Raw genomic sequence first — 13,008 nt, forward strand, 5'->3', positions numbered from 1 at the left:
GGTCCTGCCTTCCCAGGGGGGATTATAATATAAAGCAGCTGTCAGCAGAGAATAGGAAATGTAGGGGAATTGATCAGGTTTGAGCTTATTTCTTGTGGGTTTATTTGCCATAAATGATACTCTAGATGCTTTCCGATTCCTCCTGTTCTGTGAAATATGTGCCGCAAATAGAAGGGCCATGGAGTATCTGAGTCCAGACTGATCTGGCACTGATTGGCAAGTAATATAAGATTGATGGCAGGCAGAGGAGGCAGAAGAGCACTCTTAAGGTGGCCATACACGTGGCGATCTGACGATGTTTCGTACGACCATCGGTCGCACGAAACATTGTAAGATCCGCCACACACCATTCAGGGCTGAATCGGCAGGTAAGGAGGTAGAAACCTCCTTCTGCCGATTCAGCTCTGAAGGGAGAATTTTGGTCAGGCGCCTTCTATGGCGCCCGATCAAAATTTTCAAACTGGTCCGATCGGCGAGTCGTCCGATATCAGCAGCTTCCTGCGATATCGGTCGACTCGCCGACATGCCATACACGTTTGCGAAAATATCGCCATACGCTCCTCCTACCTCTGCCTGCACCTGAATGAATGAAATATGCTCGGGTGCAGGCACATGTGGCTGATATCCGCCGAAGATACAAAGGGGCTGATTTACTAAGACACGAATTCGAATCCGAATTGGAAAAATTCCGTTTGGAAAACGAACATTTTGCGACTTTTTCTTATTTTTTTTTGCGATTTTTTCGGCGCCTTTACGACGATTCGCTCGTATCTTGTCGCAACTTTTTCGTATTGAGCGCTCGTAAGCGGCGGGCGAAACTTTCAGACTTAGCATGATTTTGGAAGCCTCCCATAGGATTCAATGGCACCCTGCAGTTCCAACCTGGCCCAAGAAAAGTCACCATACTGAAGCTTGAATGAATCCAAACGCTACGAAAAAATCGCAACATTTTGCGCAACTTTCGGAATGGCTACGAAAAAGGCACAACTTTTCACGCAAGTTTTAACCCTATGAAAAAATCGCTAGATTTTGCGCAACATTCGGAATGGCAACGAGAAATTTTCCGAAAAATCGCCAAATACCGATCATTACGAAAAAAACGCAATCGGACACATTCGGCCCGTTCGTGGGTAAGTAAATGTGCCACAAAGTCTCGCGTTTTTTGACGGATATCGGCTACATGTGCCTGCACCCGAGCATATTTAATTCATTCTAGCGTAGCGGGGCATATTCGAGAATACGCCCATGTGGCATTAGCCTTATATCACAGAGGGGGAGTCTGTGGATAGTTTGCTCCACTGCTCACAAACAAAATAGGCCCTGGCCACAGTGCACAGACATGTTGTCCAGGTGCATGGGAGGAGCCAGACTTGAACCATATGTGCTGGGGGGGGGGGGGGGGCAGGAGACTGACACCCTGCCTGGTGCTGATGCTCCTGTCCAGCAGCCCTTTGCATTGTCTCTTATAATATAAATCCACATTTTCTGGGGCTTAAGAAATACATTCATTTCTACTTAATAATCAGCATTGTAAAACATTATGTAGCAAAAAGGAACAAAACGGTGAAATTGAAATGTAGAATGTCAGTGAGCAGCTGCCTATCAGTGGAGCAATGATTTGTAAGGAAAGATTAGCCAGGCTTGGCCTGTATAGCTTAAGCAAAAGACAACTAATCGCAGATCTCTTAGAGGCACAGAAGGATTCTGAACCTGGTTGAGCATCGTGTGATAGTAACAATTGGGTCTCCTAATCCGTCGGGAACAGTACAAATAGAGATGGGGAGAGCGCCCATGTTACAGGTGCAGTCATTCGGTTGGACTTATATAGAAAACAGATGTTAAAGGGCAAGTAAACACTGAAATAAGATGTTGCCTAAGATATATATACATATTTTATATATATACTGTATACTGTATAGGGGATTATAGGCAGTTGGGGGATGTTCTTTTTTCCCATAAAAACAATCAGCGCACCAGAGGTCACCCCTATAGATTAGAGGAACAGAGCTTCCATTTGAAGCAGCGTAGGTGGTTTTTCACGGTGAGGGCAGTGAGGCTGTGGAATGCCCTTCCTAGTGATGTGGTAATGGCAGACTCTGTTAATGCCTTTAAGAGGGGCCTGGATGAGTTTTTGAACAAGCAGAATATCCAAGGCTATTGTGATACTAATATCTACAGTTAGTATTACTGGTTGTATATATATAGTTTATGTATGTGAGTGTATAGATTGGTTAGTATAGGTTGTGTGCTGGGTTTACTCGGATGGGTTGAACTTGATGGACAATGGTCTTTTTTCAACCCTATGTAACTATGTAACTATATATATATATATATATATATATATATAGATATACATACAACTAGGGTTGTTTTTTTTTTTTTTAACAAATGAAATAATGAAGTCGCTGTCTAACCGACTAGGTGAACTACCCATTTCCCTTTAAGTTGGTGTGTAAATTATATTTAACACATATCACATGTACACATCATCTGATATAGATCCTTCACAATTGTTGCGGTTAAACTGTCACTTTGGCTGATTTAAAGCTTAAATGCAGAGATCTGATATCCTCTTACCACTGGAATTGCACGGCTGCTACATGTGAAAACTGCACTGATGAGAAGAAGATGCAGCGTCCTCGTAGGCCCATACATCTTTGAATAGACTGACCTACTTACCAAGGATGCAGTCCGGCTAAAATCCCAAACTATATATCTCACAACAAAGATCTGACTTCGACAGTCATAGCACAGGGAATGGCCCTGGCATGGATAAAGTTTTGGAGAAATTATCCGCTGAAGAAGCTAAAGGGGAAAGAAACTCAGTGTAACAAGTAACATCCAAAGAATACATTACTAGAAGCTTTGATTATGATAGGTTTTGAATTTCTTTAGTTTGTAATTTGTTATTTATCTGGTTGCTATGGTCCCTACTTACCTTAGTAACCAGAAAGCTGACAAATAAGTAGGGAGGGTCCCAATAAAATATCAACTAAAGGTCCCCATACACGAGGCGATTTCACTCGTTGTGCGACGAACGATTATATCGACAAACGATCATATGACGATCGGGTTTCCAATAGATATGCCATCCATGGGCAACGATAATTTGCAAAAGATTTCATCGTATCATTATCGTACAATACGTACGATCGTACATCTACGTATGATCCAATGTCGTGGCGGAAGCAGTATTTATTTATTTATGTTCGTTGACTTCGGCTGCTGGCAATCATGACATGTGCAGAGAACAATCGTTCGAAGACAAATGTCTGACACTCACACCAACTGGCAGATTTTATCGTTAAACGACTAAAATTTTTAAACCTGGCCGATCGATTTTGGGGACGATAATGTCGGGTCGATTAGTGGGCCGACGATCGTTCGCACACCATCAACTATACGATAACTTAACGATAGTATCGGATCGTTCGGGAATCGGTCGTTTGACAGTAAAAAATCGGCCCGTGTATGCGGGCCTTAAGAGGTGCACCTACTTGGGTAAATATGCCTGATGCCCTGCTCATAACCACTCGCTCACCCCTGGCGCCAACTTGGTCCCTTATGCATGGTCGTTTCTTTACCTTGCTTCCCCTTTAACTATGCCAGCCCACATAAATATGTTGCCTATATCTAGTTCTTTCTCTGATATTCTAGTATGCTTTTGTTCCGGAAAGCCCCATTTTAGCCACTACAGCAGCCCTACATTTCAGGAGTATAGAGACTGGGGCCTAGAAATCTGGGCTTTACCTAGGAAAAGGAAATTACATCTACAGGATTTTGGGGGCTCAACATGGTGTAGACAGTTTAGGTCCCCATACACCTTAAGATCCGCTCGCTTGGTGATGTTGCCAAGCGAGTGGATCTTCTCCCGATGGCCCGGGGGCCAAACGATTGAATTATAACGATGGGTATAGGCAAAGTCGGTTCGGGGACCCATACACGGGCCAATTAGCTGCTGAATCGGTCTAAGGGACCGATATCGGCAGCTAGAATCAGCCGGTGTAAGGGAACCTTAAGACCATGGCGAGCATCATGATGGCAGATAACAGGTGTTTCAGGAGGTTTCAGGTTGACTATGGACTAATAAAGAATTTGCCTATAACTGCTGTTATATTTTTTTATATATATATATACACAGTATATATATATATATAAATATTTTTTTTTTTTGTACCGACCCGGAGGTTCAGCAGCTCTATAACGGTTATGATTCATCGCTTTAACGTTGTCCCGAGCAGCTCTTATTAATCCATCTTTTGTGTGTGCTAATCTAGGATACATCTTGTCATAGAAGCTGATACTACAAGGCTGGTTATTAATCAAATTGGATGCAGAATGTATTGATTTCTGAACTTAATTTAATTACTAATCAACCTTCTATTTTTAATGTTACTGTATATTGTGTGTGGGCCCCTAAGCTCGGGTAAGTGACAGCAGTCCAAAACATGTGCTGGGAATCAACAGAAAATAAGATGGGGAGCTACTGGGGGCATCTTTAGGGGTACAGATATTCCCTGCCAAAGGGTTGTGGTGGCCTTGGGCTGGTACAGAACCCCAAAACAAAGCATTTAGACACTATTTCTCCAGTTCTTCTTTAACAGTTAATAATTCCAACATAGGCACGGAGAGCTAATTCATCCCATGTCAGAGGGGGTACATTTTGGATTATTTTCTTCCTCTATTCTACAGCAGTGCAGATTACTGTGGAGAAGGCCAAGCTTGCAGGGTATTTCTGTGAAGCTACAGCAGATAAGGAGGGGTAATGGAATAAACCACTAAAGAGATTAGACTTTTGCACTGTGCCGGCCATCGGGAACCATCTTAGTCCCAAAATAATGAGCGATCATGAAACTCTAAATTTAACCAAAGAATCTCTTTGTTTAGCGGGCGGATCTCGTTAAATTGTTTGATAAGTTAAGATGTTCAGAGAGTCATCTCTTGATAAATATTAGCCCATGTGTTCCGACCTTGTGTCGTGATTTCAACGGAGAAAGAATAATTGTAATTACCAGTTCCCGAGTGACAAAACTAATGTTCTATTAATCCCCCCCCCCACACTCCTGCCGCATTGTTTTCCCCAGGCGAGTGTACGCGCACTGCTTAGTCCTGGTTGGGCGCCTTGTTCATTTCTACTCGTTAAAGTCTCAGTAATTGAAAAGTGTGCAATGAGTAAAAAAAATAAACAAGGGGGGGGGGAATCAATCTCAATCGCGTTACGCTCAAGATACAGATTTAAAACCTTGGGAACGTCGCCAGTGACACAGCAGGAATCACATAAAGAAATGACTGAACCAAGAGTCTCTCGTTATATAATCTCAGCAGTGCAACCAATAGCAAATCATTATCAGTTCGTCGCTACAGGGAGCCAATGGGGTGTTTAATTATTAGAAGGGGATAAAAAAATGAATCTGTCTTTATGGTGCACACAGTCATTTATTGGGCTTAGTAGCAGCAGCTTTATAGGTTTGTGTGTATATTTGATTTTCTGGGTGTGATTGATTGGAGTAATAACTAGAATGCCTTGATATTTCTTCCGTTATACAGCAGTTATAATAGATAATTGGTAAATGTAATTGCTATTGAAAGCAGTATCTGCCTGTCTGTTTATATACTCTGCAATGGTGGTTGTGACACCTGAAACTTTGCAGCAGAAGCCATGTGCTGTTGAACTGGCGTACCTTGGGTCGATAGGAGAACCTGACCTCTAGGACCACCCCCTGCCTAATGATGAGCAGGTTATCCAGAAAAATGTGGGACATCTTTGGTGGGTCTCTGGTTGCCATGCCAGAGATGGGCAGGTTAGGTGTGGGTATATAAGTAATGGCTTGGTTATGGTGATTTGTGGGTCACTTTTTTGTTGACCTGTCCATCACTACTCTCTCCCCTTGTAGCTCCATGAGATGACAGGTAGCCTCCAGCAAGACCTGGCCCCACTGACATAGCTTGGATGGTCATTCTGGTCCAGCTGGTTAACAGACCTGGAGGAGAGCTGACTCCTATTACTTTGTTTTAAGAGTCAAAACCAGAGAACAGAAAAGGATAAACAAATGCTGCTTTTAGCTGTAACCCATTAGAAATCTTGTCAATAATGTGCATTGGAAAGTATACTGGAATCTGTACAGCAGGCAAAATCAAAGATAAATGAGATTAAATATGTACAGAAAGGCTGTTCCTGTTTAATGTATGTATGTTTTGTACAGTATTTTAATGGTTTGGCTGATATCTTATATATAGTTAATGAAGTGGTATGGGAGGTAGGATTATCCATAGTGAATAAGGCTGCCTACACTCAATGGGAAGAATTGCAGATGTTTAATTGCAGCTCCTAACAATGGCGGGACCAGCGGGAAACCCTTTCAGTATTTTGTTGCATATGAAAAAACGTTAGGGCTTTTGTTACACTGTGTTGCCAGTTCTCAGTTTCAGACCATTTTCTTTGATTGACAGGACTTCACAGAAAGAACATAAATGTGGGTTCTTGACTCGATTACCAGTTGTTGTTTTTTTAATGACTGTTACACACTATATGGTCTTTAAATGAAAAATGGAATCAATGTATGGAATTCAACAGTATCATACTGTAATTACACAAGTTCATCTGTTCAATGCATGGAATTCAACAGTATCATAATTACACAAAGTTCATCATTCTCTAAAGAAGATGGGATGAGTTTGCATAGGAAAGGTGCTGGGGGAGAAGAAAATATATATTCTTAGCAGAATATATCTGTATAAAATCCAGTTGGTATCGGGGTAAAGAGCTTCTTTTTCAGTGTAATTGTTTTGCTGAGACTCACTTCCCAAGTCATTTAATACCAACTGAGCTACTGATTGCCAATTATTTCTGTTTATTCCAGTTTTTTGTTTTTCTGTTATTTGCTGGGTTTTTTTTTTACTGATCCAATTTGTAAAGCCATTATTTTAAAGGTACATGTGTGCAAAGCTGCTCCTTGCACTGTATACTTGCACTTGGGCCACTGTCCATCCGACCTCTTGTTCTGAATTGTGTGCAAGTACCATTATTGGTACGTGGGCCTACTGCTACCTCGTACATGGCTTCAGGGTTTGCACAGAGGCAAGCCTACTTGCACCTAAGGAATAACATGCAAACTGATGGTGACCTGGAAATGATGCAGTCCTGAAGATTTTCAGCACAATTGCATGCAGTTTGAGAAAATATGCACTATATACGCTATTGCACCAAGCACGACTCCCCTGTACCTTACAGTTCTGCTGGAATTCTGGGAAAAGCCTGCATTCTGGGTTAAAAGCATAGCAAAATGTGCCAAAATTGACCTTGTGGTCATAAGGAGCCTTTATATGTCAGATTTCCTTTGGGTAGATGCAAAATAGTCCCTCCTGGGCATTAGTTGTTGTTTCCATAATAATGTCATTAGCCTTAGAGCTTTCACAAGACTGGGATTCATGTTGAAATGGAGTTGACCTCTCACCAGTAGAAATCCTGGCGGCTGCTCATCAAAAGACCAGGAAGTGGTCCAAAAAGTAGCAAACAAGGTAAAGTTGTGCCCTTGTTTGCTATAGTTTATACAGGAGCAGTGACCAGCTCCATGTTGTAGCTCTCACCCTTCCCAGCTACAGTCAGGTGATCCCAGTGCCTTTATATTAAAGCAGTAGAATTCTTAATGAATCAGATAAAAGTGGTTGTAGGACTGGCCAGACTGGGATGACTTTGACATAGTTGGCCAACTTGAAGTATATTGCAAAATATGGGTAAACAATGCCTTAATGTCCTATATATTGATAATGAGTTAGTACAGAGTACCTCTTGTTGCTGTCTGTGGTCCAAAATGTCTCAAACAGTTCCAGCAATATCAATAGTATGGATGTCACGTGATGGTGTATGTAACTAGCTAGCTCCTATACATTTTCTGCCTGCTTCTGATGTTTCTTCTGTCAGCAAAGTCTCCATTGATTCCAGTCCCATGCTGTGCGAGAAAGACTTGTTTAAACTGACATCTCTATTCTGTTTGTATCAGTTTAGATTTTCCCCTATTGATCAGTACATCAAACCTGTCCACCTCTTGGCTCATCTGTTAGCAGAATGCATTTCTTGGGAACACGGGCGTCGTTTAATGATGAGAGTTTGATTATTGGATCAAAGGAGACTTACGTCAGCATGAGAGAGGTACATTGACCTGGATAGGGAAGTAGATACTGTCAGCAGCAAAGCTTATGGACCAAGATGTCAGTGCAGGGACTGAAGAAGTAAGGAGTGAAGAGGAAGAAGCTAAGTGTAGTTCCAGTAGAGGAGAACATGTTTCAAAGGAGAAGGTAAGCCTAAGTCACTTGGGGGTGCCAAAATGTTAGGCACCCCCAAGTGACTTTAATCGCTTACCTTGTACCCCGGGCTGGTGCCCCTGTTAAGAGAGAACAGCACCAGCCCGGGGTAGCTGCGAGTGCTTCCTTCCTCCGCGTTGGCACGCTTGCACATGCGCATTAGAGTTAAAAGCCGAACTTTAACAACAAAGTCGGCTCTTCACTCTATTGCGCATGCACCGGCCCAGGGATTTCGCCCGCAGAAGAAACACGGATGAAGGAAACGCTCACTACAGCTACCCCAGGCTGGTGCTGTTCTCTCCTAACAGGGGCACCAGCCCAGGGTACAAGGTAAGCGATTAAAGTCACTTGGGGGTGCCTAACATTTTGGCACCCCCAAGTGACTTAGCCTTTCCTTCTCCTTTAAAGGTCAATTTAAAAGTATTTAATTCTTTCATTTTTTTCTGCCATCAAGTTAGGCATATTGACTAAAATGAGGTGTCCTATGGAAAAAATACATACAACATTATCTTCACTATATTTTTTAGCTTCTCCTTTAAGCATGTTATAAGGAGTATTATGTGTGGGCCAGACTGAAATCCATGGGTCAGACAGGTTTGGGCCGACATTCAAACATTTGCAGGCTGCAGGCAGGTTTGAGCCAAGCTCTTCTTCCCTCTTCTTCCCTTCTTGCCCATGACTATACTGTGCCTCTCTTTCGCCAATCTCTATTTATAGGTGTGTGCGTGCCCACTTCTTGATGTCAGAGATGGGACAGGTCGGGCACAAGTCTATAAATAAAGGTGGATGGCCAGGTCGAGTTGGAAGCGGTTGGGTTAGCATCAGTGTGGGTTGACTTTTTGTGGAGCCGCATATGACTAATAAGGAGGACTAGCTATAGGCATGCTTTAACCTATTCCTTCTCCTTTAAAAATACTTGTCATTCCTTCTTAATCAGGGAAATACAACCAAAATGTTGGGGTTTGGATCTTGGATCGTGCCACTGTATTGAGAAAGGCTGCAGGAGTAGCTGAAATGTCAGTTCTGTGTTTTTCACCTAATAAACCACTGAGACTCGTGATAAAACCTGTGTGAAGCGGCCCCTTTTTTGGATTATAAATATATATATATGAATTGCACCAAATAATCTGCAGATGTTATCAAGCCTTGAGGAGCAATTTTTGGTCTTTAAGCCATAATTTTAATTCTGCCCTTCTAAAGCTATCCTGTCATTCTTACATAACGGCAATGCCCTTTAAAATAAATTTCCTCTGAAAAGCATTGGTATAGTTACAATATTATATAAGATGCCTCTATGGCAGGATTAACTGTGATAATCATGTATTGTGTATCTGTTTCATCATGTTATTTGTCAAATAGAATGCAGTGTAGGACTTTTTGTTGGTCAGCTAAAAAAAATGTTGAGCATTTTCGCTTTTGAAGAATGGACTGAGCCAACATTTGCTGATATAAGATGCTCGGGGAGATCCGAAGAGTCATTTTGAAGTGAATGTCAGGAAACATTAATCTGTCAAATGGTAAAAAAACAAATATAATAGGAAATTCCGAGACCCGTATGACAACCTGCATAAACTACACATCACCGGACTGAAAGACATGGGGTCAGGGAAGCAACCTTTGCCATTTTTGTTGCCCTCTGGTTTCTGCAGATGTAGTTGCTTAAATATTATTCTGAGGACTTAGGGGCCGCTTCACTAAAGGTCGATAAAACGAGCGCTATTATGCATGCATTAAAAATTGTATAATTTCTTATTTTTTGCGACTTAACGCTCGATTCACTAAAAGGACACTTGTCATAATTAAGAAGCGATGTTCTTTGCGTTAGTTATTGTGCGATGAGCGATTTTCTTGCGTTATTTCGCCGCGTGCGATATTAGCACACGATATTACGCATGTAACCATTACTTTCTGAAAACTACTGTTTTGGAAATTACTATTTCTCTGAAAACTGGAGGATGCATCACTAGAATGCTTGGGACTTGGGGTTTTCCGCATAAGGGATCTTTCCGTAATTTGGATCTCCGTAAGTTAAGTCTGCTAAAAATAATTTAAATATTGAATAAACCCAATAGGATGGTTTTGCCTCCAATAAGGTTTAATTATATCTTAGTTGGGATCAAGTACAGGTACTGTTTTATTATTACAGAGAAAAGGGAATCATTTAACCATTAAATAAACCCAATAGGGCTGTTCTGCCCCCAAAGAGGGTTAATTATATCTTAGTTGGGATCAAGTACAAGGTACTGTTTTTTAATTACAGAGAAAAAGGAAATCATTTTTAATCATTTTAATTATTTGCTTATAATGGAGTCTATGGGGGATTATGGCCTTTCCGTAATTTGGGACTTTCTGAATCACGGGTTTCCGGATAAGGGATCCCATACCTGTATTGGGTGAAAACCCTATTAATCTGGAATTGGTAAATTAGGTTTCAGTGGTGATAGACATGTCTGCCTTCTAATGCCATTTTTATTCTGTAACCCTTTGTAAATGATTAAGCCTTTGTAAACCCTATTTATTAGAAGTGAATGTAAAGCACTGCATAAGTTGGTATTTTTGCTTGCTATATTGCTCCTTCCTATGTCAGCTGACCTTGTTAAACTGCTTGTCTTTTACAAACATATGAACTCGCTCATAAAGCCGAAGTGCAGAGTAATGTCCGGCGATAAGGCCTGTTTACACACCCATTAATATTCCACGTGCAGTTGAGATTAATTGGAAAATACATTAATGTGCAAAGTTTTTATTTAGAGTTATCATCTTGCATCATTAAAATTTAATGCTACCATAAAATCTCCCAGGAACACTTTAATAATAAATAAAATATTGGTCAGCTATTCAATTTTTTGCTGTCTTTTTTATAATATCCATTGTATGTTGCCAGATAATATGGTTTTTATGAGATAGATTCATTCAAGCTGCATTTAAAGAGAACATCATTTTTTTTTTTTTTACAGTCACACTAACCCACTTTAGGCTGTTTATGGATGTAAGGATTTAGTAGTCTGTACGTCCATTTGCTTTTAGGCATTTTTACTTGTTTTATGTTTTTTTTGAAGGACACACTGCAGTGGGGGTCATTTATCAACAATAGGCAACTTTGCTCTTGAGAAGTAACCCTATTCTATAGATAGAGACAGAGAGAAAGGGATAGATAGGTGATAGAGAGAGAGAGAGAAAGAGATAGATAGAGAGTGATAGAGAAAGAGAGAGAGAGAGAGAGATAGAGAGTGATAGATAGATAGATAGATAGATAGATAGATAGATAGATAGATAGATAGATAGATAGATAGATAGAGAAAGAGATAGAGAGCGATAGATAGATGATAGATAGATAGATAGATAGATAGATAGATAGATAGATAGATAGATAGATAGATAGATTCTGGCTATATTCTGAATGATACTAGAAGAGCAATACAAGTGAAGCAGTAGCTTAATCTGAAATAAGAGATCTACTTTAACACCTTGCATTGCTGCATTAAAAAAGCATTCCGCCTTTCACCAGAAACTCTTATGGCCATTGCTGGCAATTTATAGAAGGGCGCAGTCAGCTCTTAGTGGTGAAAGCCTAATAACTCTTGTAGCATGAAGAGGTTTTAACCAAATTGTTTTTGAAGACAGTGTATACATCTGAGCTATTTGTGCTTTCCGCTGTCAGGTTAGTGCTTGACTGATGCGGCTGAGCACCATGGTGCAACATATACCAACATGACAAATCCTTAAGAACCCCTTATACTGGCAATAAATAGCCTATTCCTCACATTAGCCATCCAACGAAAAAATCTGAAGGCAAAAATGTAATTTCAACAAGGCACCTGTTTGTACTTGTTGATAAGCAAGGCATTTAGGGAAGATACAATACAATATTAGGCACCATAATACTCAAATGCATGAGTAAGCTGTAAAGTAGATGTTTAGCTACGGTTTCTTTATTGTAGCCGGTATTTCATTTGTTGTATAAGGCTTCCTTTGTAGGCAGCTGTGCTTCTCCATGAATGTTTAAAGAATACTTCCTCTGCTACCCTCAGGGTAGAAACTGTATGGGTGCATTGGTGAGTAGACCAACACCTCACCTATAATATAGACTCTATATCATAGGTTGAGGTTTTAATCTACCTACCAGGTGATTGCCAACCAATGGCTTAAAAGAAATATGTTGCCCACCACCCTCTTTTATGTTTCTCCTAGTGGCCTCAAGGGTGGTGCCTATCTTGGCTTGGAGGAGAATCTTCTTCAGGCTTTCAGTCCAAATGTAGCTACCAAATAGCCAACCCCAAGAACCTTTTTTATGACTGTGTGACTCCCCAAACATTTTTATTTTAAAATGTGGATTGCAAAGCTTAGGGACTCCTGATATAGAGGGTGATGTTGAGAACAAGCTGCGGGTTGTGCCTGGAAGGCAGCTGTATAACATGGTCAGGTAATGACTTGTATAGGCTGGCTATGAGGAATGGCATATAAAATATTGTATCATGTTTATGTGTGTACTAGATATGATCCTAATCCAGTGTCAGTGAGCCTACTGCTTCCAACCATTTGGCCCATTGCATGGTCAGTCACTATTTCTGTATGGGATCAAAGAAGCTAAAAAGATGGAAAGATAGATTAAAGTATTTGAAGAAAAGAAGGCTGGGGAATAAACAGGTTGAGTGAGGAGTAAAAATAATTTGGAGAGTTGGCTTATGGTCTAAGAGTCTCTGGTGG

General features: G+C 40.8%; 1 protein-coding gene across 6 annotated transcripts in view; it reads left to right on the forward strand.

Moving 5' to 3' along the window:
- The window catches only part of tspan9 (tetraspanin 9), a 246,563-nt gene that overhangs the window by 197,862 nt on the left and 35,693 nt on the right, over nt 1-13,008 (forward strand).

The sequence above is a fragment of the Xenopus tropicalis genome, chromosome 3, assembly GCF_000004195.4.
Source record: "Xenopus tropicalis strain Nigerian chromosome 3, UCB_Xtro_10.0, whole genome shotgun sequence".
Lineage (NCBI taxonomy): Eukaryota > Metazoa > Chordata > Amphibia > Anura > Pipidae > Xenopus > Xenopus tropicalis.